Here is a 24,410-nt window from a genome sequence, read left to right on the forward strand (position 1 = left end):
CTTGGCATTGTCACCGGTCTTCTTCTTCATCCTCAGGCATTGTCATTTCAGTAAATGCTTCATTGAGCTTGAATTCAGCACTTTTCTAAATTTGTAGGACTATGACTATCCCACTAGAGATGATTTTGACACACTTTTTTCATCCTTGGGCATCGGCCTTGCTTTTATCAGGCACACTGCTTTTTTCTTGCCCCCTAGTTTTTTGTTTTTTGTTTTTTGTTTTTTTTTTTTTTTTTTTTTTTTTTTTTTTTCATTTTTGACTTTTGACACACACTGTCTACAATGCATATATTGGCCAGCCACCCTTTGACTTGTTTTAACCGAATGATTAACATTTGGACTTTCAGGGTCTTTGTCTTCTATCGGCGCTCCGGATATGCTGCGTGGACAGTGATGGCTTTTACCTTGCCCCAGTGTGGGGGATGATCACCAACTGGGTTTTTATGAAATGAAATTGCAGGCTCAAGTGGGCTATACAATGGATATAAGTGTGTATAGGATAGAGAAAGAAATGCTCTTCGTCATCCTAAGGCACTTGAACTTCGTGTGAATTCATCTGAAAAAGCAACACTCGAAGATTGATGCAAGTGAGAGCAAGACAATCTCTATTCATTTTTCACCTTATAATGCTGACTTACCTCCAGTTTGCCCCGATGTGGGGTGGTTCTTGTCAGGGGTAATTTGAAAGAAATTCACCAAGTGTTTAGGCTCAAAGTGGCAAAACAATGGATAACCTGTGGTGTTTGGGATAGAGAAATGAACCGCCTCTCGTCATTTCGGTTGCCGTACCCTTTGCGAGATAACTCTTTACCTTGCAGACATGGAATTTTTCCACTCAACTCACTGGAGATTAGCGCATGGGACTGTGTATAGGATATGGCTTGCCTTCCATCATTCCAATGTACCTCATTCGACACATTCAATTCATTCCACATGAGTTATCAGATTGTCCAAATAAATTCCCCTTTTGAAGTCGATGATGCAGACCGACAAAATAACCATGCAAAATTTAAAACTAATGCACACATCTTAACTGAAACCATTTATTCATCAGTGAAATGTTTGCAATTCATAATATAAAACCAAACACTTGAAAACTTTTGCTGTAAAATGTTAGATTTTATCAGGGGTAATACATCTTCACAGCATCAGAATTAACAGGAGTGGAGAACTCACGACCATCCATTTCTGCGAGAATCAAGGCACCTCCGGGAAGAACCTTTTTAACCACATATGGACCAATGTAATTTGGGGCAAATTTACCCCCAGGAATAGGAAAGACTGGCAATACCTTCCTTAGGACTAGATCATTTACCTCGAAATGTCTTGGACGCACCTTTTGGTTGAAGGATCTAGCTATCCTCTGCTGATAGGTTTGACCGTGGCAAATGGCTTTCAATCGCTTCTCATCAATTAAGTTCAACTGCTCATGCCTTTGTCGCATCCATTCCGCCTCGGACAACTCCACTTGAGACAAGACTCGCAGGGAAGGGATCTCTACTTCGACGGGCAGGACTGCTTCCATGCCATACACCAAAGAAAAAGGGGTTGCCCCGACAGAGGTTCGGATCGAAGTCCGATATGCCATTAGTGCAAATGGCAACCTTTCATGCCAGATCCACGATAGTTTTCAGCTGTTTTGGCCAGGATCTTCTTGATGTTCTTGTTAGCGGCTTCAACTGCTCCATTCATCTGCGGACGATAGGGAGATGAATTTAGGTGCCGGATTTTGAACTCGTTGAACAACTGATCTATGAACTTGTTGTTCAAATTTGTCCCATTGTCGGTGACGATAGCCTCGGGGACACCATAACGAGCGACTATGTCTCGCTTGATGAATCTTACAACGTTCCTTGCAGTGACGTTTGCATAAGATGCCGCCTCAATCCACTTGGAGAAATAATCAATCGCGACCAAGATAAATCGGTGTCCATTTGATGCCTTGGGATTAATTGGGCCAATCACATCGATTCCCCACATTGAAAAGGGCCACGGCTCAAACAACTGATGTAATTCTGTCGGGGGAACATTTATTTTGTCCCCGTGAACCTGACAACGATGACATCTTCGAACATGTTGGATGCAGTCACTTTCAAGACTGAGCCAATAATAACCCAACCTCATGATCTTCTTAGCTAACATGTGGCCATTCATGTGTGGACCACATATTCCCTCATGTAGTTCTTGCATGATTCTAGTAGCTTCAACCGCGTCCACACATCTCAACAGGATCGAATTATAGGATCTTTTGTACAGCTTTTCACCACTGACAAAAAATTTTGAAGCCATTTTCATTATGTACTTCCTGTCGGCTGGGGTGCTTCCCTCAGGAAATTCTTGTCTCTGGATGTAACTCATGATATCGTAATACCATGGCTTTTCGTCAGGTTCTTCGGTCACAACCATATAGTAGGCCGGTTTTGTCAGGACTTCGATCTTCAAGGGTTCTACCTCTAGTCCACCCATCACTTGCAGCATGGATGATAACGTGGCTAGTGCGTCAGCGAACTGATTATGAGACCTTGACAAGTACTCAAAAGAGATATCCTCGAATTCCTCTATAATTTCTTCAAGGTATTTATGGTACGGCACTAGTTTGGTGTCTCTCGTCTTCCATTCTCCTACAGTTTGAAGAATAATCAGAGCGGAATCACCAAACACTTTCAACTTGGTTATCCCTATTTCCACTGCGGCTTGGAGTCCGAGGATGCAAGCTTCGTACTCGGCTATGTTGTTGGTACAGGGGAATACCAACTTTGCTGCTACTGGATAATGTTGCCCATCTGGGGATATTAAAACTGCCCCAGTGCCAGAACCAGCCAAGTTACAGACTCCATCGAAAAACATGGTCCATGCGTCTTCTTTTATTACCAGAATGCGATCTTCTGGAGAATATCTATCATCATCAGGGATTCCAGGATTTTCGGCTAACACATCAGCAATTACTCGGCCTTTAACTGACTTCTGTGGCATCGTCTGGACGTCAAACTCTGAAATTAAAATCTGCCATTTGGCTAACTTCCCTACCAAAGCCGGTTGATCAAGTAAATACTTGATGGGATCGTTCTCAGTCACAAGCAAAGTCTGATGATGTAGTGTATATTGTCGCAGCCTATGGAGCACCCATACTAGTGCAACGCAAGTCTTCTCGGCTTCAGGATAATTCAACTCCGAAACGGTGAACTTCTTACTTAGGTAATAAATGGCTCGCTCTTTTCCATCTTCAGGATTTTTCTGGGCTAGCATCGCACCTAGAGACTCGCTATGAATCGTGAGGTAAAGGATCAAAGGCTGGCCCGACATTGGTGGGACTAGCACTGGTGGTTTCATCAGGTACTGCTTTAGTTCGTTAAACGCTTCCCGACAAACATCGTCCCATTCCACTTGAGCATTCTTCCTTAGAAGTTTGAAGAACGGCTTAGCAGTTTCGGAGAGCTGAGAAATAAAACGGGCTATGTAGTTCAATCTACCCAGGAGGCTTCGTACTTCTTTCACGGTCGATGGAGGTTGTAACTCACATATAGCCTTCACTTTGGAGGGGTCAACTTCAATACCCTTACTGCTTACTATGAACCCGAGTAATTTGCCCGAGGTTACTCCAAACATGCACTTCGTTGGGTTGAGACGAAGCTTAAACTCACGAAGTCTCTCGAATAATTTCTTCAAGGTATCGACGTGACTCTTCCCAGATTGAGACTTGGCGATCATGTCATCGACATAGACCTCGATTTCCTTATGCATCATATCATGGAAAAGCGTCACCATTGCCCGTTGATATGTTGCCCCGGCATTTTTAAGGCCAAAGGGCATGACCTTATAGTGGAATGTCCCCCATGGAGTGATGAACGCCGTTTTCTCCTTATCATCGTCCTTCATTTTTATCTGATTATAACCCGAGAAACCATCCATGAAGGAAAACAGCTCGAACCCAGCAGTACTGTCCACCAAAACGTCTATATGTGGCAATGGGAAATCGTCTTTAGGGCTGGCCTTGTTTAGATCGCGATAGTCGATACAAACCCGAACTCGGCCATCTTTCTTCATGACTGGCACGATATTGGCCACCCAACTGGGGTATCGGGTGACTTCAATAAACCCTACTTTCAAAAGTTTCATGACCTCCTCCTCTATCTTCTTCGAAAGTTCAGGTTTGGTTCTTCGCAGCTTCTGTTTCTTGGGTGGCATGTCTGGATTAGTAGGTAGACTATGCTCCACAATAGAAGGGTCTAAACCCGGCATATCGGTATACGACCATGCAAAGATATCCTGGTAATCCTTCAGCAATTGGACCAGGCGTTTTGCTTCACCTTCGGGAAGGGTTGCCCCTATCTTCACCTCTTTGGGTTCTCCGGAATCACTCAGGTTGATAGTGATAATATGGTCTACCGTCAGGACTTTAGGTCTTTCATGATGCTCTAGATCGCGCTGAAGATCCGAGGAATCTTCGAGTTCGTTGGTGTCATCAAGATCAGGCTCAACGGTACATAATTCATCAGATTGGACCGTTCCCATACCCTCACGTGTCACAAGATTGCCCCTGAAATATAAAGTAGGGGGTTCAGAAGGACAAACAGGGCTAAACAGTGTATTTTTATTTCTTTTGATTTCTTTTGTGACTTTTTTTTTTTCGAAATTCTTTTTAAAAAAAGTTTTAACATGAGGAAACATGAAGAAGCCCAGGCCTCAGAATTCTCCTTGGACTATATTTTTCTTTTATTGGTTGGATATCATCACCGGGCTGGTTTGATGTACCTCAACATGTCCTCAACACGAAAATAACTCGTAATTTCATTGATTATTTCAAAATGAATTACATTTATTGAATGGAAATTGCAATAATCAAATCCTAGAAATGAAAATGGAAAGCAGCGCCCGAAACGGGGTAAGTCCTAAAAAGCAGTAAAAATTCCCACGCAGGGGAGTGTGCGAAAAAGTAAAAGTTTTACTCTTGTGGGCCTGTGCCCATTCCCTCTAACGGTCCTTCCTCGATAGCTCCAATGAAGAAATCATCAAACAGGGCAGTGATTCCATCCATTGCATCATCAGAATCTTCTGTCATTAGAGGTGTTGGATCATCCATACCTCCCCATCCATCCGGGACAATGTCACAGGGGTTAACATAGAAGCTCGGGGGCGCCGAGTATTTCACATAAAAATCGAACTTGCCGCTTGGTTGCCCCAAAGTGTCGATCACCTCTTTCTCTTCATGCATCATTCTTGCAGGGCCCGGAAATGTGGTGCGGATATTGGAAGCAACCTACCATGCCCAAGGTCTCCATTGTTGTGGGTAATTCCATTCGGCTCTTCTTCGGATCGCTGTCTATTATATCCATCTCCTTGACCTCGACCACGTCCACGTCTACGTCCACGTCCCCCATTATTTGTCACGCTTGACCCCCGGTACCCTAACCCAGTAGTGTGGGGCCTCCGAGAGACTTCCACCGGGTGGCGGATACCTTGACCAGTCCTACCAAGGCCTTCACCCGGAGTAAAGCCATGGGACATCATTACTCTTCCAACCATGACTGCAGCATTTGACATCTCAGGAATGGACGGTGATGATCCTCTAGACGCATGTATGGTAGATACGAGCTCGAGCGACTGATAGCTCGATTCTATTTTGCAATCCGGCTCAACATAGGGGATAGCAGTCGCGTGGTAAATTGGGTGCTCTTCTTCACCGTGGACTGTGACTAACTTTCTCTCCACAACGAACTTCACCTTCTGATGTAGACTGGATGGCACAGCTCCGGCAGTATGAATCCATGGACGACCCAACAGAAAATTGAATGCAGTGGGAATATCCATGACTTGAAATAGGATGTTGAACATTGTTGGTCCTATCTGTATGTCAAGGTAGATTTCTCCCATTACTTCTTTCTTCGTTCCGTCAAAGGCTCGCACGGAGGTCTTCGCAGAATTTATCCTAGAAGGATCTATCTCGAGGCGGTGTAAAGTCGCCAAAGGGCAGATGTTCAAGGCTGATCCGTTGTCAATGAGTACCCGGGCTACATGCGAGGCCTTATATTTGACAGAAATGTAAAGTGCCTTGGTATGCCCCCTCCCTTCCAGAGGGAACTCTTCATCTGAAAAGGCTATGAGGTCCTTGAGGAGTATAGAACCCACAAATTCCTCCAATTTGTCATGATCGATCGTCTCGGGCACGTGGACTTCACTTAACACCTTCATCAGGGCCTTTTGATGTTTGACAGACGTTTGGAGGAGTTCAAGCAGAGAGATTTGCGCGGGCATCTTGCGCAATTGTTCAACTATATTGTATTCGCTAGCCTTAATCACAGCTAGAAACTCCTTGGCTTCTTCATCAGTAACAGGTTTTGCAAGTTGGGCATTAGCTTGGCCATAGGTACGCCCAGATCTGGTAACCAAGTCGACATCGAGACTGTAAGACCAAGGGACTGCCTTATCATCACCGTACTCATACGGTTGAGGTATCTCGATCACTATTCCTTCATCAGCTGTAGGCGTGCTTACTACGATCTCTTCATTATCAGACGCGTCTTCGAGCGGAGGCATGTCTTCAAGTAAAGGGTCGAGCTTGTCCTTCCCAGTGTTCAATGTAGCAAACTCCTCCTCCCAATTAATAACCACTTCGGAAATAGTAGAAACGATGCCAGTGTGGTCAGCATAAACGATCATCCCAGCTTCTACCATTCTTGAGATTCTTTCTCTCATGATAGCCAGGGGAAGGAGCTCGTTACTTGGGTAATAACCGGCTTTTACTAACTCACCATAGACGTTGGTGGTATACACCTTGACATTCTTGATTCGACCAGCATCGAAACTAAATATGCCATTCACATTGCCCGTGTGATCAGGGAGCGGGTTGTTCTGAACATTCGGCCTGGCAGGTTGGAATGAGAAAGCCTTTGTGTCCAGGAGATCCTGGATTCGATGCTTGAGGGTAAAGCAGTCGTCAGTTGAATGCCCCACTTCACCCATATGATAATCACATTTCTTAGATGGGTCATAGTTATAGTACTTTTCAGAGTTAGGTCGCTTTGGCTCGGTGGTAAGCAAACCTTTCTTTTGGAGTACTGTCAGTACTTGGGACAATGACCCGGGGAGAGGGGTGAATTGCCTCTTGTTGTTCCTCCTCTGAGAGGGTTGACGGCCAATGTTCTGTTGCTGAGCTTCTGCTACTTGGATTGCTGGGACAAGGTTAGCATTCCGTCGGCCCGTTTGGGTATAAGTCGCATTCACTTCAAGTGCCGGTTCCTTCTCCTTCCTTGCACCAAATCTTTTGATCGAGGAGGACGGCTCCACAAACCACCCATCTTTCAGCCCTATCTCAATCTGTTCACCTATGGGGATGAGTTGATTGAAGTTGTCAGCCGGAGTGGCTACCATCCGATTACGGTACTCGAACGGGAGAGTTTTAATGAACATCCTCTTCAATTCACTGTCTATAGGTTCCGGGACAACCTGAGTGGCTATATTTCTCCATCTGATAGCATAATCTTTGAACGACTCATTCTTTTTCATCTGAGCATGCTCGAGGTCATCGCGGGTGGGAATGATGTCCGTTATGAACCTGTACTGTTTTAGAAATGCTTCACTAGCTTCTTTCCAAGTTTTGAGGCCATTTATCTTCTTCATGAGATACCAGTTCAAAGCAGGACCCGTCAAACTTGCTTGAAAGGCATGGATCATCAGGAGTTCGTTGTCAACATACGAAGTCATCTGTACGTGATAGAGCTGCAGGTGGGCTTTTGGACATGTGGTGCCATTGTACTTGTCAAAATCTGGCATTTTGAACTTCTTTGGGATTTTGATCTGTGAGTACAGGGATAGATCGATCGAAGGTGAATCTTGCGAACCTTCCAGCTGCTTCACTCTTTCTTCAAGTTTGTTGACCCGTTCATCAGGTTTATCCTTGTTGACGATAATCTGAACGGGGTCATCTACTAAATCGGGCAGATCGTCATCTTCCTCACTGTCGGCATTCTTTCCACCTTTATGCTTCGGGGCTGATGCCTCAGGGGATGCAGGAACGGGAGTTAGCCGAAGGACTTTGATCTCAGCGGACATCTGTTGCATTGCGACGAGGACTTGCTTCATCTGGTCCTCAATGCCAACGACACGATCTCGTAAGTCGGTTTGATCGGCCATCCTAGTTCTCGACCGCGTACGAATAGGTGATCGTGATCGGTCCGTAATTACCTAATTTGACGGATAAAACAAGCATACATAAGTGTCAAGAAGAATCAGACGCCGATCCATGACATTGGTCTAACCGCTTTGATTAGAAATGACCTCTTTATTAAAATGACGAAATTTTTTTAACGACTATAACTTGAAATCACTTAAACAAAAATGCAAAAACAAATGACTCAATTCCTAAACAAGTTTAAAGTCTAAAACTGAAATGAGAACATTGATTCAAGCATTTCTATTTGACTTGATCCATAGACATATGGGAGGCGACTTCCTTCTTCAATTGCTCATAAGCTCGAGCTATCTTGGCTGCCTTCTCTTCAGCTTCTTCGGCCTTCCTTTTGAGGCGATTGTTCTCTGAGCGATTGGCGGACTTGAGAGGCACCTTGGGTATCTTCGGGAGCAAATCCTGCGGGATTCTGTGCCGTCGAATGTACTGGGTCGTCGCGAAATAGGACTTCTGCTCTCCCTTTAGTTCTCCTTTGGGCCGAGCTATCTTTAACACACGGCACTTCTTCCACATCTTATTGAGCTGAGCTACGGTCCCTTCGTGGTCTTTATCATCATCGGCGAAGTCGACCCGGAGGAGTTCTGGTTGTAACGCCGGAGGGAGTCCCTGGAGAATTTGGTACTGTCGGGACACTCTGGCAGGGTAGTACTCGATTGCGCCAGTGAAGCCCAAAAGTGGCACCGGTCCAACACCATTACACGTAAGCCGAGCTTCCTCGACCTTGAACCAATTAGCATGCCAATGGAAACCTTGGGGTCTAGCGTTTTTCATGAAAATGACCCATTCGGAATAATGATAATCAGGTGCATTTCCTTGTTTTTCTTTGTAGCTTAAAATGGGATGGCTAGAATCACTAAGCTCGGATATTGTGAGTAAATCGCCACACCCTTATATGTGAGACAAAAACCAAATTTGCAAAAGTTCGAGGGGGGCATGAAATGTTTTGTCAACATGTTGCTTAAATTTAGTGAGGGAAATGAAAGTCTCGGCTAAAATGGTGTTGACAAAATTCTTTTCAAGACAGATTTGTTGGACCAACCATGCAATTGACGAACTACATGCATTCTTACAGTGGGGAAAAATCACAAACCCGAAAAATGCTAACAAAAATATTCTGCCTTTTTGAAAAGATGTGGCTTTATCAAAACATTGACTAAGGTACGAAAAGGAACATGTCCCACGATTTTCTTTTAAGACTTTTCCCAATTCATCTTTTTCGACACCCAAAAATTCAGACAACATTAAGGTGGAATCGATTCCTAGAGGTGGTGTAACTAATTCCGACCCTAAAGGTTTTCCAATGAGCACGCTATATTCTTCCAATGTCGGGGTGAGCTCGTGCTTACCGAATATAAAGGTAGAGGTCTCGGGACACCAGAAGTGCGCTAATGCTCGAACGAGGCCGGTACGGACTTTGACCTCCAGTAGGGGGAGCAACCTCCCGATGTGGCCCTCAACTAGCTTGCGGTTGGTCGGACTGAGCAGATTCCACCAGGCACGGAGCTCGTCCTTAGGAGCATCAAGAATCCGGATGTCTGCCCCTCCCATAGTGTATAGACCAAGACTCACGACCGACCTAATGTCATGGACCGACCAAAGAAAATACGGAACATAAATAAATTGCGAAATAAAGGTTCAAAAAAAACTTACTTTACCCGATAGGACCATGGCAATCACATAGACATGCGCATGAAATGTGAGGTTCGATTTCTATCTAGACTCTGGCTTGCAAAATGGAGACGCGAGGATTACCGGGCTAAACCAGTCATGGTTGTGGTTAGGCCGGGGTTCCCCTTACTCCGGCTTAGTCAAGGAGCCGACCCGGGTTGCAAAGGGTGCAACCGTGGTGGGAACTCAATGACACCGTGAAAGAACTTTCGGGACCAAGGAGGGCGACCCGTACCACGCGGGTGTGGTCGGGGTGTCCGTTGTCTCAATACCATCCTAAACCTGTGCCGCCCAGGTCCGGCAGCGGGTAGTGTGTGCGGTGTAGTGTAAATGCAAGGCATGCACAACATGTTATATCAAACAGCGCTTCGTGCATAAAATAAACCATACATCCAAACACCTCCCTGCAAAACAAGGGTTAACAATCACGCCTCCCCTTATACCTCCCGTTCTGCAAAAACATTTAACACCTAAAATGTTAGGGACGTACCTGGGATCCTCGCTGCCAAACAAAAATATTTTTTGAAAAGAAAAACTGGCCTAAGTCCACTAAGAGTTTTAGCGATTGTTCCCAATGAGTCGCCAAGCTGTCGCGACCTAAAATTTCACTCGAGGCTAATGGATTGTTAAGACTAAGCCTAACTCGGGCCCTCCCAAACCCTACCAATTCGCAACTTAGGGTTTAAGTTTTTAACATGCAAAAGTTTTTATGCTCGGAGTCGCCACTAATCAATTTATGGTAGGTTGATTAGAAACCTAAATAAAACATAGGGAGATATGTTTTATTCCTACGAACCAGAGATTCTAAGCCCGGGGACTTGATTACGCTAGATCTGGTCTAACGCCCTTTCGGTACCTTTTCTTTTCAAAAATGTTTTGGCAGGCAGTTTGGATCCATTTCAACTTAGTTACTAACATGTGAGGTGTTCATGCGAGTGCGCAAATCACCAATTTAACACCAAGAAAGCATTAAATAAATTGCAAGTTTGGAAGAATTACTTACCTGGAAGCAACGTAAGCATCTGCATTGTTAGCTAGAAAATCACATTGACACCCTAATATGATTTCTAATTAACAAGCAATTCACTCAATTTCTTTTTTTTGGATTTTCACTTATTTAAATGAAATCTGGCCTATATGCAATGACATGCGAAAATGACATGCGATTAATGCAACCTAGCATGCAAACTATATGTCGTGCGACGACGTGACCTATTTCTAATGACAGGACGAATGATTATTTTTGGTATTTTCTCAATTTAAATTCGGAATAATAAAAATGCCTAAATTAACATGCAAACTATGATGACTTAATCTACCCTAGCATGATTTCTTTTTAGGATGTTTGTTAAAATTCGAAATAATGAAATAACCTGAATAATCTATTAAGATTAGAATATTACTTAATTTAAACTAGGAAATAAATTATCTCAAGTCCTAATTTAAATTAAATAACTACTCTATCTTCTAGATATATTTAGGATTCCTAGACATGCAAAAACTCTAATTCAAATCTAATTAATATTTTTTTGAATTTTCTGTTTATTTGAAAAAGGAAAGCAATTAAATAAACAAGGATAGCAACCACATTCAAAACGTCCACGCGATCCGCCATATTTGTTTCAAACTCGGATTAGGCACAAAAATCAAACTATCGGTCATATCTATAGGGTTATAGATATCGACGGAAAGCCGATTATTCAAATTTGGAAAGCGGATAAAAATCATTATCGTACCCAAGTGGTTATGGATAGGATAATAATTTTCCGTATCGCCGCGTATCGAACCTTAGGGATAAGGTCGGATAGTCGTCCAGATACGTTGCTAAATTAGGAAGTTTTCCTAATTTTGAGTGTTTTCGAATATTGCGGATATAACACACATTATCCTAAGATATTTAGCAATCCACGCAATATTCACGGAATATTCAAAATATCTGAACTAGGAATCTAAATATTTTGAAAATATACCGGATAGCATTCTTACCTAATTTCGGGATATTCCCAAATTTGAACTCGCGGACCGAGATTGCGGATCGGGATGATGGCGAGTGGACTGACGGCGGCTCGGGGGCAACAAGATGGTGGAGGAGCAAGGACCGGCGGTGAACGATCACTGTGATAACAAGGATGACGGCCTCCGAGCTTGGGGATCACGGGTGAGCCACCAAGTCAGTGTGCAAATCCCTTCGTAAGTCTATTTGTCCAAGCTTCCACTGAAGACTTTGACCACCACTATACTCAAAAGAAATCAAAAGGTGGCGTCTTCTGCATGTGATGACGACGAAGTCATGGGACTCGTGGACAGCTAAGGATCTGCTGAAAACTTGCTGGCTTCGCTTCGAGACTGTGAGAGCATCGTACTGAGAGAGAACGCGGCGTGAACAGCGGCAGCAGGGAGGCGGCGTTGGTGCAGCGGTAGGAGCAGTGGCGGGATCCTCAAGGCCACCCGTCTGGCCGCGAGGGGGACAGCGACTGAACGGCACAGTAGAGCAGCAGCGGCAGGCGGCGTCGTTGTCAGCGCCGGTAGGAGGAAACAGCAGCTCGGACCACCAGATGTAGTGGCAAGGATGGTGTCTCCGGGGTAGCAGTGACACACGGCCACAGGTCTGGCCGTCAGCGGGTGCGACGTCGGTGGAGACACGGTAGTGAGGCAACACGGATGCGGTGGCGGGACAAGTCCACCCGTGATCCTCTCTCTCTCTCTCCGTTCCTCTCTCTCGCTCTCGCTATTTCTCTCCTTGAAAATTGTCCGAACCCCCCTTGTCTCTAATAAGTCTTCTTTTATAAGCAGGGATGACTTGGGCCTTCAGAATAAGGGAGTCAATATTCTTTCCTCTTAGAAATATATTATAATTTTGCTCTTTCCCATTCTTCTTCCACCTATGGACGCGTGAAGCTCCTTGACAGTATACTCTTTCTTGTTTTGAGAAAGATATATTGCTCAAATAATATATGCCCGCACGTGAATATTTCTTTCCAAGTTGCTCTTCTTCTTTTTTTACTATTTTCCATCAAACGGCCGAAAAGTAATGCCCAAGGAATTATGGGTATCTCCAGTAGATCAATGAGGATATTTTCGGACACGTGCCTAAACGCCCATCACGGTCAAGAATGAATTGTGGGTACTTTGTTCTTCTATTATTGACCAAGTGCACCGAATTAGAAATATAGGCTTTCTTAAAGATCGTTCCTTCGTATCGAGCCTATCACAATTGCCTTTCTGTTTATTCCAAAGGTAAAGATCCGCATGTTTTATATTTTGCGCTTGCCAATATCGTGAACTTCTATGTATATATATTTTAAAATTCCCCCACGTGCAAAAATTCAGCCATAATAATGAACGGGCTTGGCCGAGTTCCCAATCCATGCGGGCTCAATTAAGTTCAGAACTATCCGCCACCGGTCCGATGCAAATGCAGCTACTTAGTAAATGTTCTTAAAACTAAATGTCGTGCAATTTAACTTTAACATTTTTTTTTTCAGGGGCTAAAGTTTAGTCCCTAATTTTGTGTAATTATTTCTAAATAGTGAGCCAAAATTTAAGTGTCAACACTCGATCTGAGTAAAAATTTGCTTACGGGAGAAATACCTGGACAACTTAGGCTATTGTACATATTGGAAATACTCAATCTCTCATACAATCAGCTCTCGGGTTCAACTACGTCAACCTTTGCTGATATGGCAAGCTTAACATCCATTGATATATCGTATAATGAGTTAGGGGGTCATTTACCAACCTTTAATAATGCTACAATTGTAGTTGTGAGAGGGAACAAAGGCTCGTGTGGAGTTATTGATAGTCTCAACCCCTGCACAGCAACAATGTCGAAAGGCAAAAACAAGAACAAAAAGTTGCTGCTAATTTTGATTCCTACTTTAGGATGCCTACTTTCTTTGCTTCTTGTTGTGGGAGGTTCAAGTATTGTTTGCCGAAGAGTAAGGAAAGCAGAGGCTAGTTCGATTGATGGAAGTAATGAAAACCCGTGGGCTATATGGAGCTTTGATGGAAAGATGGAGTTTGATGCCAAATATTGCATCGGTGTGGGAGGACATGGGAGTGTTTACAAGGCTCAGTTGCCAACAAGTGAGATTGTTGCTGTAAAGAAACTTAAGGACTCAATGAACATTGAAATGGCTAGTCGAAAAGCATCGGAAAGGGAGATTCATGCTTTGACAGGAACTCGGCATCGGAATATTGTCAAGCTCCATGGCTTTTGCTTGAGTTCTCAAAATTCATTTCTGGTGTATGAGTTCTTGGAATGTGACAGCTTGAAGGATGAATTGAACAATGAAAAGAGGATAACAATATTTGACTGGAGTAAGAGAGTGAATGCTATTAAAGGTGTGGTTATGCTTTGTCTTATATGCACCATGAATGCTCTCCTCCTATAATTCATCGAGACATATCAAGCAACAACATTTTACTGATGAAGAATGTGAAGCTCACGTTTCTGATTTTGGCACGGCTAAGGTTCTACAACCTTATTCATCCAATTGGACTTCCTTGCAGGGACCTTTGGATATGCAGCTCCAGGTAAATTTATTTAATCAATGTTTTCTCCACTTCATTTATAGATTGCAAATAATTCACCAAGGTTTCATGTTTTCCTTATTTAGCAAATCCTAGGACAATACTTGTATCTTTCCAAGTATCGAAAAAGCAACTGAGTCTATGATAAAAAAAAAAAATCTAAATAATACAATCAAGTGCTTCTAGTCATTCCTACTTTAATATCTTGATCGGATTGATCGAAAAGTTAAAATTCAGTTCCATAGGGTTTTAGACTTTTTTTGGCAAAAATTTTGGAATTGCTTCTCTAAGTAAAGTGAACGGCTCATTTATTTTCCGCTATTGAATGAAGTTAGGAACTTTTTTAATAAAAAGAAAATGTTAAAATCGTTAAATTTGAGAATGTGCAAATTTTGCATAACTTGTTAAATTTGAGTAAACTCTATATCATAATGAGCATCTGCTGATAAAGTGGTCAATAAATAATCAAAGCAAAGTAACGTGAACTTTTTATCTTTTTCTGATAAAATAGAATTCCACAATCAATTTGGTTCTGTGTAAATTAGATAGAAAAAAGGAACAGAAAAGGATAAAGCACAAATACGCCGAAAATAAATAGATAACGACAATTGTAGTCGAATTTGTTTGAGATTTTGGAAGGTTCAACTCCAAGGTACTTCAAAGTTCAAATTACTTTCAATTATGACGTGAATCACGAAAACTATCCATTAAATAGCATTACTAATTATTTGGCAAAAAAGAAGAAGATAGCATTAATAAGTAGTAAAAACTTAAATTGCTCATTTCCCATTGCAGAGCTTGCACACACGATGGAAGTGAAGGAGAAATGTGATGTTTATAGCTTTGGAGTGGTGACATTGGAAGTGATCATGGGAAGACATCTAGCCGATCTCATATCGTCTCTCGCATCCTCATCTTCAGCATCATCAAACAATTCAACAGTTTTAGGTCGGCCACTAAAACAAGTTTTAGATAAAAGAGTTCCATATCCAACAGGTGACGTGCTAGGACTTTCATTGTGAAGATGGCATTTTCATGCTTAAATGCAAAACCAGAGCATCGTCCAAGCATGCAACAAGTATCTCAAGCAATATCCGCACATAGTTTGATCATGATAAGCTCGTCGGAAGACATAAAATTGGAAGAGCTAGTTGATCCTAGATGCTTCCCTTAATGACATTCTGGTCAATTGCAGAGCAAGTTCTCTCTGTTTTTTTTTTTCGTTACAACGATGGTATGTACTATATCACTTATTTCCCAATGATATATTAGCTACTTGACGCTCCTGGAAATAACTGCATATTTGCATCGTGCAATTTCAACAAGAAAAAATGGACTATTGCCGGGACATCCAACCCTTAGGAATAGCATAAAAGACATAAGGTCTAATATTGTAATATCTATTACTTTATTCCAAATCAATTTGGCATGTCATGTACAATCTCTTATGGAATTAGTAATGTCGAGGAAAGCTAATGGCTTACTAAGGCAAATGCGGACTCTTCCAAGATTATACCAATAACAACTTTAGGGTTTTGATTTAATCAATTCAACATGCAATTCAATTTGTCGAGGAGTTGCCACTAATCTATTAACATCCTTCTTTTTGCATTCTTTGTGTGTGGAGAACGTCGGATCCCTCTTGTCTCCTCCAGCGGCAAACCAATTCTTCACCAATTGCACTTGGTTTTTGTGGACAAGCAAAAATCGTCCCTGACAAGGAAAGAAAAAGATGGATTCCTCTATCTCTTTCTCCACTGAAGCACTTCTCTATCAATTAATGCTCTTTTGGCCACCACTCGACTTCTCGTGCATGATGGATGGAAGACTAGCCAAGTCCATGTGACGATGGATGACAGAGAGAACGTTAAGTTGCGCAGGCGATGGACGAACGAGAGATCTGCGTTCGTCAATGCGGTCCGTGAATGAGTACTTCCTCGTACGAGTGCTCGCGTGTTCTCTAACTTTCAAAGTGAGCTGCCGCTGTGTATTCCCCGCGGTGGAGTGGAACAGATCTCACTGGTTTGGGCGCAACAAGTTGAGGTGCCGCAGCTCGCAGTGTGGACGAGAAAGAGACAATCACACATGGAGAGAAAGAGAGCGCTTCGCCCTTTACGATCTTGCCTTCTCCTTGATGAGCGTATGTTTCTTTTTTCTGCATTGTCCTCCTCGTGTTGTGTGTGCATCGTGAGTATTTTTCAGTCCATATCTTTTTTTGAGTGTGGATGATCTTATATGGATGTGTGGTGATAGTGGGATCATCACTTGCCCACTAGTTTTTCTCCAAAACTACAACGACTGAATGTATCACGAAATCCCATCTCCAGAAAACATGTCACTCGAAATCTTGGTTTCTTTCTTTTTCTTTCGAGCGATCGCCACTCCAGAACTTGCCCCCACAATTGCCTAGCATGTATTGCTCTTTCCTTTAAAGAACGTGGCCACGTATAAATTTCCTTTCCCTCTTGGCTCTTGGTCTTTCTATTTGACCGAAAATACAGCATGTCCCCATTGCTTTTAATTCTGACAAATCAATGCAACATTCCCTTGATAACATGTGGACTTTGGCTATCATGTGCGTAATTCATATATAAAACTATAGAGAGCTTGTCCAAATTCTTTAGTCATTGGCTTTATATCGAAAAATTAAGTTTCGGGTCCCCCCATCTGAGTCCATTAGCTCCAGTCCGATAAAAATGCAGACTCCTACTCTTTCCATTTTGCTCGTTCGTCTTACATGTTGTTATGCATTTGACATGGTCTCATCTACATCTTGCATTTCACATGTAACACATTGCTTAGATGTGAGATGAAGTGTTAAATGATATACTTGCATGTATTTTTTAACCATTTTTTTTGGGCCACGTTTTTTCCATTCTCTCTATTACTAAAATATTCCTTAACACACTGTATTGACAATATTGCCCTTTGTGGGTCTCACCTTTTAGCATCCTTTTGTCCCTTTTTTTTTTTATTTATTTCTTGTGGGACTCACATCCACTTCCCTAAATTTTCTTCCTTCTCTCTGTTCTCTCTCTTTTTTTGTTTTTTTTGGGTTGAACTCTTTTCTCTCTCAAGAGGTAGAGAAATGGAGAATCTAAAGGTCGTGTTCTTGTGCTCGCATATTCTAGGCAGGGCCACATCAACCCGCAACCGGGACATCGACGAAGCCCTCCTCCTTGACTACCTCCGTCTCCACGACTACCAATATGACTCGTTCAATCTCATTGTAATCCACGCTCTTTACAAGGAAATTTAGTAAATTGGTCGATTGATATTTTCGACAGCTAGATGGGGAGAAGACGAGGAAATTGATTGTTAGGCTCTGCGAGGTAATGAAATGCCAAGAGGATTTACTCGTGAGCAACACTGCTTTTGCAAATTTCATTGATTCCTTGTGCATAGAAAGGTTTTTTCGATGTAGTGTTTTAGATTGTAGAGAGTATGCCTCAAGCCCGCCGCCCTTAGCCTCCCCATCACCCTTCGCAGCTCCTCCTCCTCATCAGCACAAACTACTACTTCTTCTCTAGGCTCATTAAATGCAGAGTGCACAACCTCCTCATACCCAATTAATATGTGCCAATTTCCGCAAACACCATCCCTTGCTACCGTAAGACATGTGGCATAAAGCCTTCACTCAGGCAGCTCGAGAAGGTGCTGTCGTGGGTCATGATGACTAGTTCAATTACCTCCGCTTACACAAGTGTGGAAATCTCCATTTCTCTACATCTCTATTGCCGTGAGTGGTTACATGAGAGAGAAAGTAGAGAAGTAAGAAGACAAGGGAAATGAACATGAGACCCACAATAAAAGAAATAGAAAATTAATAAAAGAAAAGGGACACGACTATAAAAAATAGAAAAACACTTTCTTAAAACATTGGCATGAGAGGGTTGCTAAAAAGTAGGATCCACAAAGGGCAATAAAGTTAGATTATTATGTTAAGGAGTGTTTTAGCCAAAAAGGGAGTGGAAAAAGCGCGACCGTTTTTTTAATGGCTAAAATGATCCGGCCCGACCAACCTGGATCAAGCCCCAAATGAAATATCTAAAGTAACTATACAAAATGATGACCAATTATAGTCATACATACCATTTCTTCTATGTCGTCTTTCACGGAGCGGAGGAATCTTCTTCAAAGCCACTATCGCTTCAAGTGGGATGTGAACTCTTGTGCCGCTCTCTCTTCCATCACATCGGATCTCGTACGATCTTTTGGGGGGAACTTTCTTCACTTTGCTAACTGCACATTAAAACACATTTTTTAACCAATGTTAAGTCTTCAGCGTTGTTGACTTACTTCCTGATCCTTATTCTAAAGAAGACTAATGAGTACTTGCAAATAGAGGGCCACATGTACAAGGTACAAGTTGTGATGTGAGACGTGTGGATCACAATTAACAAGAAGTATATTTCTTTGTTGATAATTGTTGGTTTGCTAGTCAAGTCATCTAATGAGAGCGAGAGGCACGGTAGTCCGAAAAATGAAGCTTGCTAGTCTATGGATATATATGAGTTATAAAACCAAAAGACAAAAGAAGTTTAAATTTGGAAACCAAAATGAAGTGAGGCTATTCAATAACTTGTTTCAAGATTTCACGTTTTACCTTTGGGTGAGCCTTCGATTTGGGGCGTGAGACGAGGGTTCCAAGCGACAACTCTAAACTCTTACTTTTTTTCAATTGTAGAAAATGACATCGTTTTTATCTTTGGTGACGATGTCAGCATCGACCTCCCGCCGGTCCAGCCACGTGGAATGACTGGCCTTGATCGGACATTCACGTAAGCTTTTTCCGGGGTAAATTGCTGGATTGACTAAATTGACAAATTATTAAAAGGTTTAGGACTGAATTGACTGCCATACAATAGGTTAAGGATTTTTTGGACAATTTTCCCGATCAAAACAAGCTCGACCCATTGTAGTTTGCACACATAAGATTAATGATCATTGTCATGTCCGTGCGCCTTTAATTTTCATCCACGCGTGTTATTAAGTGATATATCGTATATTCATTATTGGTATGTGTTGCGAACTCCCCGAACCAGTCTCGCCGCCCAAGGGGTTTGGCTAATGGAATACTAATTTAAATCGAGCTCAAGTTCTCCCAAGCCCATACCAACTTGCGACTTAAGGTTTAAGTTGTTAACATGCAAATCAAATTCATCTAAGAGTCGCCACTAATAAGTTTTTAGTGGATCGATTAGACACTCAAGTAAAGCACGGGAGAAATGCTTTACTTTTACGAACTAGAAATTCAGTAGGTACGGGAACTTGATTACACTAATTGAACAAATAGTACCCTTTCGATACCTAACCTTGTTCAATCACTGCCTAACTTGTTCACACTAATCGGGAATCTCAAAACTCTATCCCTAATCAAGCTATGGGAAGCAACAATCAATACATGAACCTAATATGCATAATAAACCATATGCAAGGTTAAATTAAACATGCAATTCAAGTGTGTGAGTCAAGCAACGTGTAATCAAACATGACACTAATCACACAAAAGGGCAAGAAAAACCAACTCCAAAGCCCAAATAATATTTTTTTGATTTTTTAAATTTAATTTTTAAAAAAAAATTAAATTTTTTTTAGTGTTTTTCTTAATGTTCTTGAGACTTTTTAACATTTTTTGGATTTTTAAAAATTTTAAATATTTTTTAAAAATATTTTAATATTTTTTATTAATAATATAAAGAACTCCGGACCGGGTCCCTTGACCCGATCCCCCGACACCTGACCCGACTCTCTCTGACCCGCCGAGGATCCGTTTTTCTTTTTCTTTTCTGATTTTTTTATTTTTTATTTTTTATTTTTTATTTTTATCCCTCTTTTCTTTTCCCTTTTTTTGTTTATTTTTATTTTATTCTCTTTTACTTTTCTTCCCCTCTTGCGCGACTCTCTGCCCAGAACGTCCCCTTCTTCACTGTTCTTCACCGAGACTGCTTCTCATGCTTTCACTAAGAACTTCTTCACGCATCCAGCCGAGACCATGCCAGGAACCTCACCGCCGGCCGTCGGCTCGGGCCGCCAGCGCCGACAGTGAACGCTGGCCGTACGCCATCAGCGCCGGCCGACGCTCCGGCGACCACACCAGCCACTTAGAGAAACGGCCACAACTCTCCACAGGCGACAAATGCACTTTCCAACCACCAGCTTTCGGCCCCGACGAAAGACTCTAAGTCTGAAACAACAGGCATACACGCACCAAGCAAAACATATAAAACTGACACAGTGGGGCTCCAAACCAAGGCATCACCGGAAAACAAACAGTAGCTCCGACTCGTACACTCGTTTGTGGCCGATATCGGGGATAACGGAATATGCCATGCAAACACGTAAAAAAAAAAAGGAAAGTTTGGGGTCAGTAATTACACTAGAACCATTCAAGCATATAACAAAACTTTAGGGGGTCGGTTTTGCAAAAACGGATTCGGAGTTTCGCTTGGACATTTTGTCGAATAGGTGGTGGGCGAAAAAAAATGGATACACAGGTTCGATTTTGACGAGTTTCACGGCTTGTTTCCAACATACAATGCTCGGAAAAGGTTTATGGAGTGTCGAGCGAATGTTAGCCTCTGTCGACGAGGCCGGGCGACCACCGAATATGCACGGTGTGCCTAGCACCCGAGAGGCAGGGGAGGAGGAAGCAAAACAGGGGAGCAGAACCAACACTCACCTGGTTTGTGTCTGTCCCAGACGAAGCGCGGCGGCTGGGGGGGTTCGGCGGTGTCTCGAGTCGCCCTCCGGCGAGTAGGTAATACTCGAAACTCACCGATTTCGCTCAACTCTCTCTCGACCTCCTCTTTCTCTCTATTTTGTTTTCTCTCTGTTCTTCTTTTCCGTCTCTGTTTTTTTTCGGTAACCTCTCCTCCCCTCAAGCTCTCCTCTCTGTTCCTTTTTGAATCCTCACCCCCTTCTCTCTCTCTCGTCCCCTTCCAGACGACTTTTGACAGTCAACAACGCCAGCCACCTTCCCCTTCCATTTCCAGCTCAAAAATCCCATTGAACAGTGTGCTTTCCCTATTTTTGTCTATGTCAGCAGCCGGTCCTCTTCTTGGGGACTGAATCAGGTCCGTTTCCTTGCTAAAACGGCTGTAGCGCTGTGCCATCGCTTCCTCTCTTCTGGAATCGCGGCTATCAACCTCCTTGTGTAGAGCGAACTTCTGCTTTGTCGTCTCTGTTTGTCCTCGTCCTGGCCGAGCGTGAGCGTGAGCGTGAGGGGAAGGAGGGGCTGGGCTGAAGGCTGGAAGAAAGGCCAGATTGGGCCGGGGCTGCCGAGCCAAAAATAGGCTAAAAGTGGGCCGAAAAGAACAAACCCAAAAAAAAGGAAAAATAAACAAACGGGTTGGGCTCAAACAGCTAAAATAATTAAAAAAAAGGGGCCGGCCCAATCGGGCTGGACCAAATCGGCCCGACCGATCCTCCTCCTCCCTTTTTTTTAAAAATAAAAATATATTAATTTTAATTAATTAATTAAATTTTTTTTAAACTTTTTTTTAAAACTTATTTTCTCCCTTTTGCATCAATTTGGCCTGCTTACAATTTAAGCATTGATTTAACGAGGAGGGCAAAATTAGATGTCAACAATATGTTCCCGATATCTCAAGATGTAGAATTGAACTCTTCTTATTTCGTCTCTTACTTTTTCTATTTTGCTCATTCCTTTTACATGTCAATATGCGTTTGACATGGTCCTATTTGCATCTCGCATTTCACATGTAACGTCCTACGTGGGTCAAGCCCCAAATAAAATATCTGGAGTAATCGGACAAAGTCATGGGTATCATTTCCTCTATGCCGTGTTTCGCGGAGTGGAGGAATCTTCTCCAAAACCACTATCGCTTCAAGTGGGATGTGAACTCTTGTGTGTCACTCTCTCTTCCATCACATCGGATCTCGTACGATCTTTGGGGGGAACTCTCTTCACTATGCTAACTGCACATTAGAAGCAGTTTTTAACTGATGTTAAGTTTTCAGAGTTGTTGACTTACATCCTGATCCTTATTCTAAGGAAGACTAACGAGTCTTTGCAAATACAGGGCCACATGTATGGGGTACAAGTTGTGATGTGAGACGTGTGGATCACAATTAACAAGAAGTATATTTCTTTGTCAATAATTGTTGATTTGCTAGTCAAGTCATCTAATGAGAGCGAGAGGGATGATAGTATGAAATAACGAAGCTTGCTAGTCTATGGATATATATGAGTTATAAAACCAAAAGACAAAAGAAGCCTAAATTTGGAAACCAAAATGAAGTAAGGCTATTCAATAACTTGTTTCATGATTTCATGTTTTACTTTTGGGTGAGCGTTTGATTTGGGGCAAGAGACAAGGGTTCCAAGCAACAACTCTAAACTCTTTCCTTTTTTCAATTGTAGAAAATGCCGTTGTTTTTATCTTCGATGACCATGTCAGCACTAGCCTCCTGCTAGTTCGGCCACATGGATTGGCCAGCATTGACCGGACATCCACGTAAGCATTTTCCGGGGTATATTTGTTGGATTGATTGAATTGACAAATTATTGAAAGGTTTAGGACTGAATTGACCGTCACACAATAGGTTTAGGATTTTTTGGACCATTTTCCTGATCAAAACAAGCTCGACCCATTGCAGTTTGCATACATAAGATTAATGATCATTGTCATGTCCGTTCGCCTTTAATTTTCATCCACGCGTGTTATTAAGTGATATCTTGTATATTCATTATTGGTCCGTTTCCAAAAATTTTAACCGATATCTCACAGCGTAGAATTGGACTCTTCTTATTTCGTCTCTTACTTTTTCTATTTTGCTCGTTCCTCTCACATGTCATTATGCGTTTGAGATGGTCCTATTTGCAACTCGCATTTCACATGTAACGTCTTGACGTGGGTCAAGCCCCAAATAAAATATCTGAAGTAATCGGACAAAGCGACAGTCATGGGTATCATTTCTTCTATGCCATGTTTAGTGTGTTGGGATTTTGGCACCAAAATCCCATAGAATTGAATGAGAAGTGTGTGGGTGAAAGTGTCCCGCATAGGGTAGAAGAGAGATGGGAGATGGGTTCAAATAGTTGAACCTCACAAATGGGTTTGGGCCCCAAGGGGTACCCCACTTTTGTGGAAGAGAGAGGACCTACGTCAAGCTAGGTCGGTCCACCCCGCGCGAGCGCCGCCGCCTCCATCCGTCCGGCTCGGTTCGGTTCCAGGTCCACTCTCTATCGGTTTTTATTTTTTCCGAACAGACACGTTGTTTAGAATTTATTTATTTATTTATTTTTTGGACAAATAAACATGTCTGTTCGTGAGGTTCGGTTCACCCGAACGGAAAACCAAAGCCCTTTGCGACTGTTCACGAACCGAACCGGTTCAAGTTCACGAACCGAACCGGTTCAAGTGAACTTTCGCTACTGTTCACGAAAACTCACAACTCTTCATTTTTCGCCACTTGAATAAGACCGAACAGTTTAGTTCGGAATAGATATCACTTCGTGGCATTCATTTTTTTCCCGACGCACTCTACGCATATTCACTTCATCATTGTCATTTGGTGCGATTGTTCTGCAAAATTGCGTTCGTTGGAGTCCTCCGAATACGTACCGCTTCAGAGGAACGAGATCCGTTCTATCCTGGGAGGCGATTGTCCAATATCCTCGGGTACTGATTGAGGGGCCAAATTCGTCTTAAGGACACGACGTTAATTCGTTGGGCTCGGATCAACATTCTGCTTATTTGGTTGTACTGCTTTCAGGTTAGTTTTCCTAACGTTTGATTTTAATTTCTGATATACGAACTTAGCCGAACAACAATCTTAAGACGAATTTGCGTTGAATTGTTATTCTGTTTTCGATTTGCTTCGGTTCTGTTCGTACATTCTTTTCACACATTCTGTTCTTGTTACAATTTTTCGTTCCGGTTCATATTAAAATTTTCAATTCTGTTCATGAACAAACGATTCTATTCGTAGTCATATAATTCCGATTATGCTTGTGAATATGTTCTATTTTTATATTTCAGAAATGGCTTCGGCTTCG

The 24,410-nt window shown here is 42.4% G+C and overlaps 1 pseudogene; it reads left to right on the forward strand.

The window, feature by feature from the left end:
• Positions 1-13,533: 13,533 nt before the first annotated feature.
• On the forward strand, positions 13,534-15,737 carry LOC115676315 (MDIS1-interacting receptor like kinase 2-like; annotated as a pseudogene).
• Positions 15,738-24,410: the final 8,673 nt, after the last annotated feature.

The sequence above is a fragment of the Syzygium oleosum genome, unplaced genomic scaffold (genome assembly GCF_021117445.2).
Source record: "Syzygium oleosum isolate NSW1041296 unplaced genomic scaffold, Sole_v2.1 Sole_v2.05, whole genome shotgun sequence".
Lineage (NCBI taxonomy): Eukaryota > Viridiplantae > Streptophyta > Magnoliopsida > Myrtales > Myrtaceae > Syzygium > Syzygium oleosum.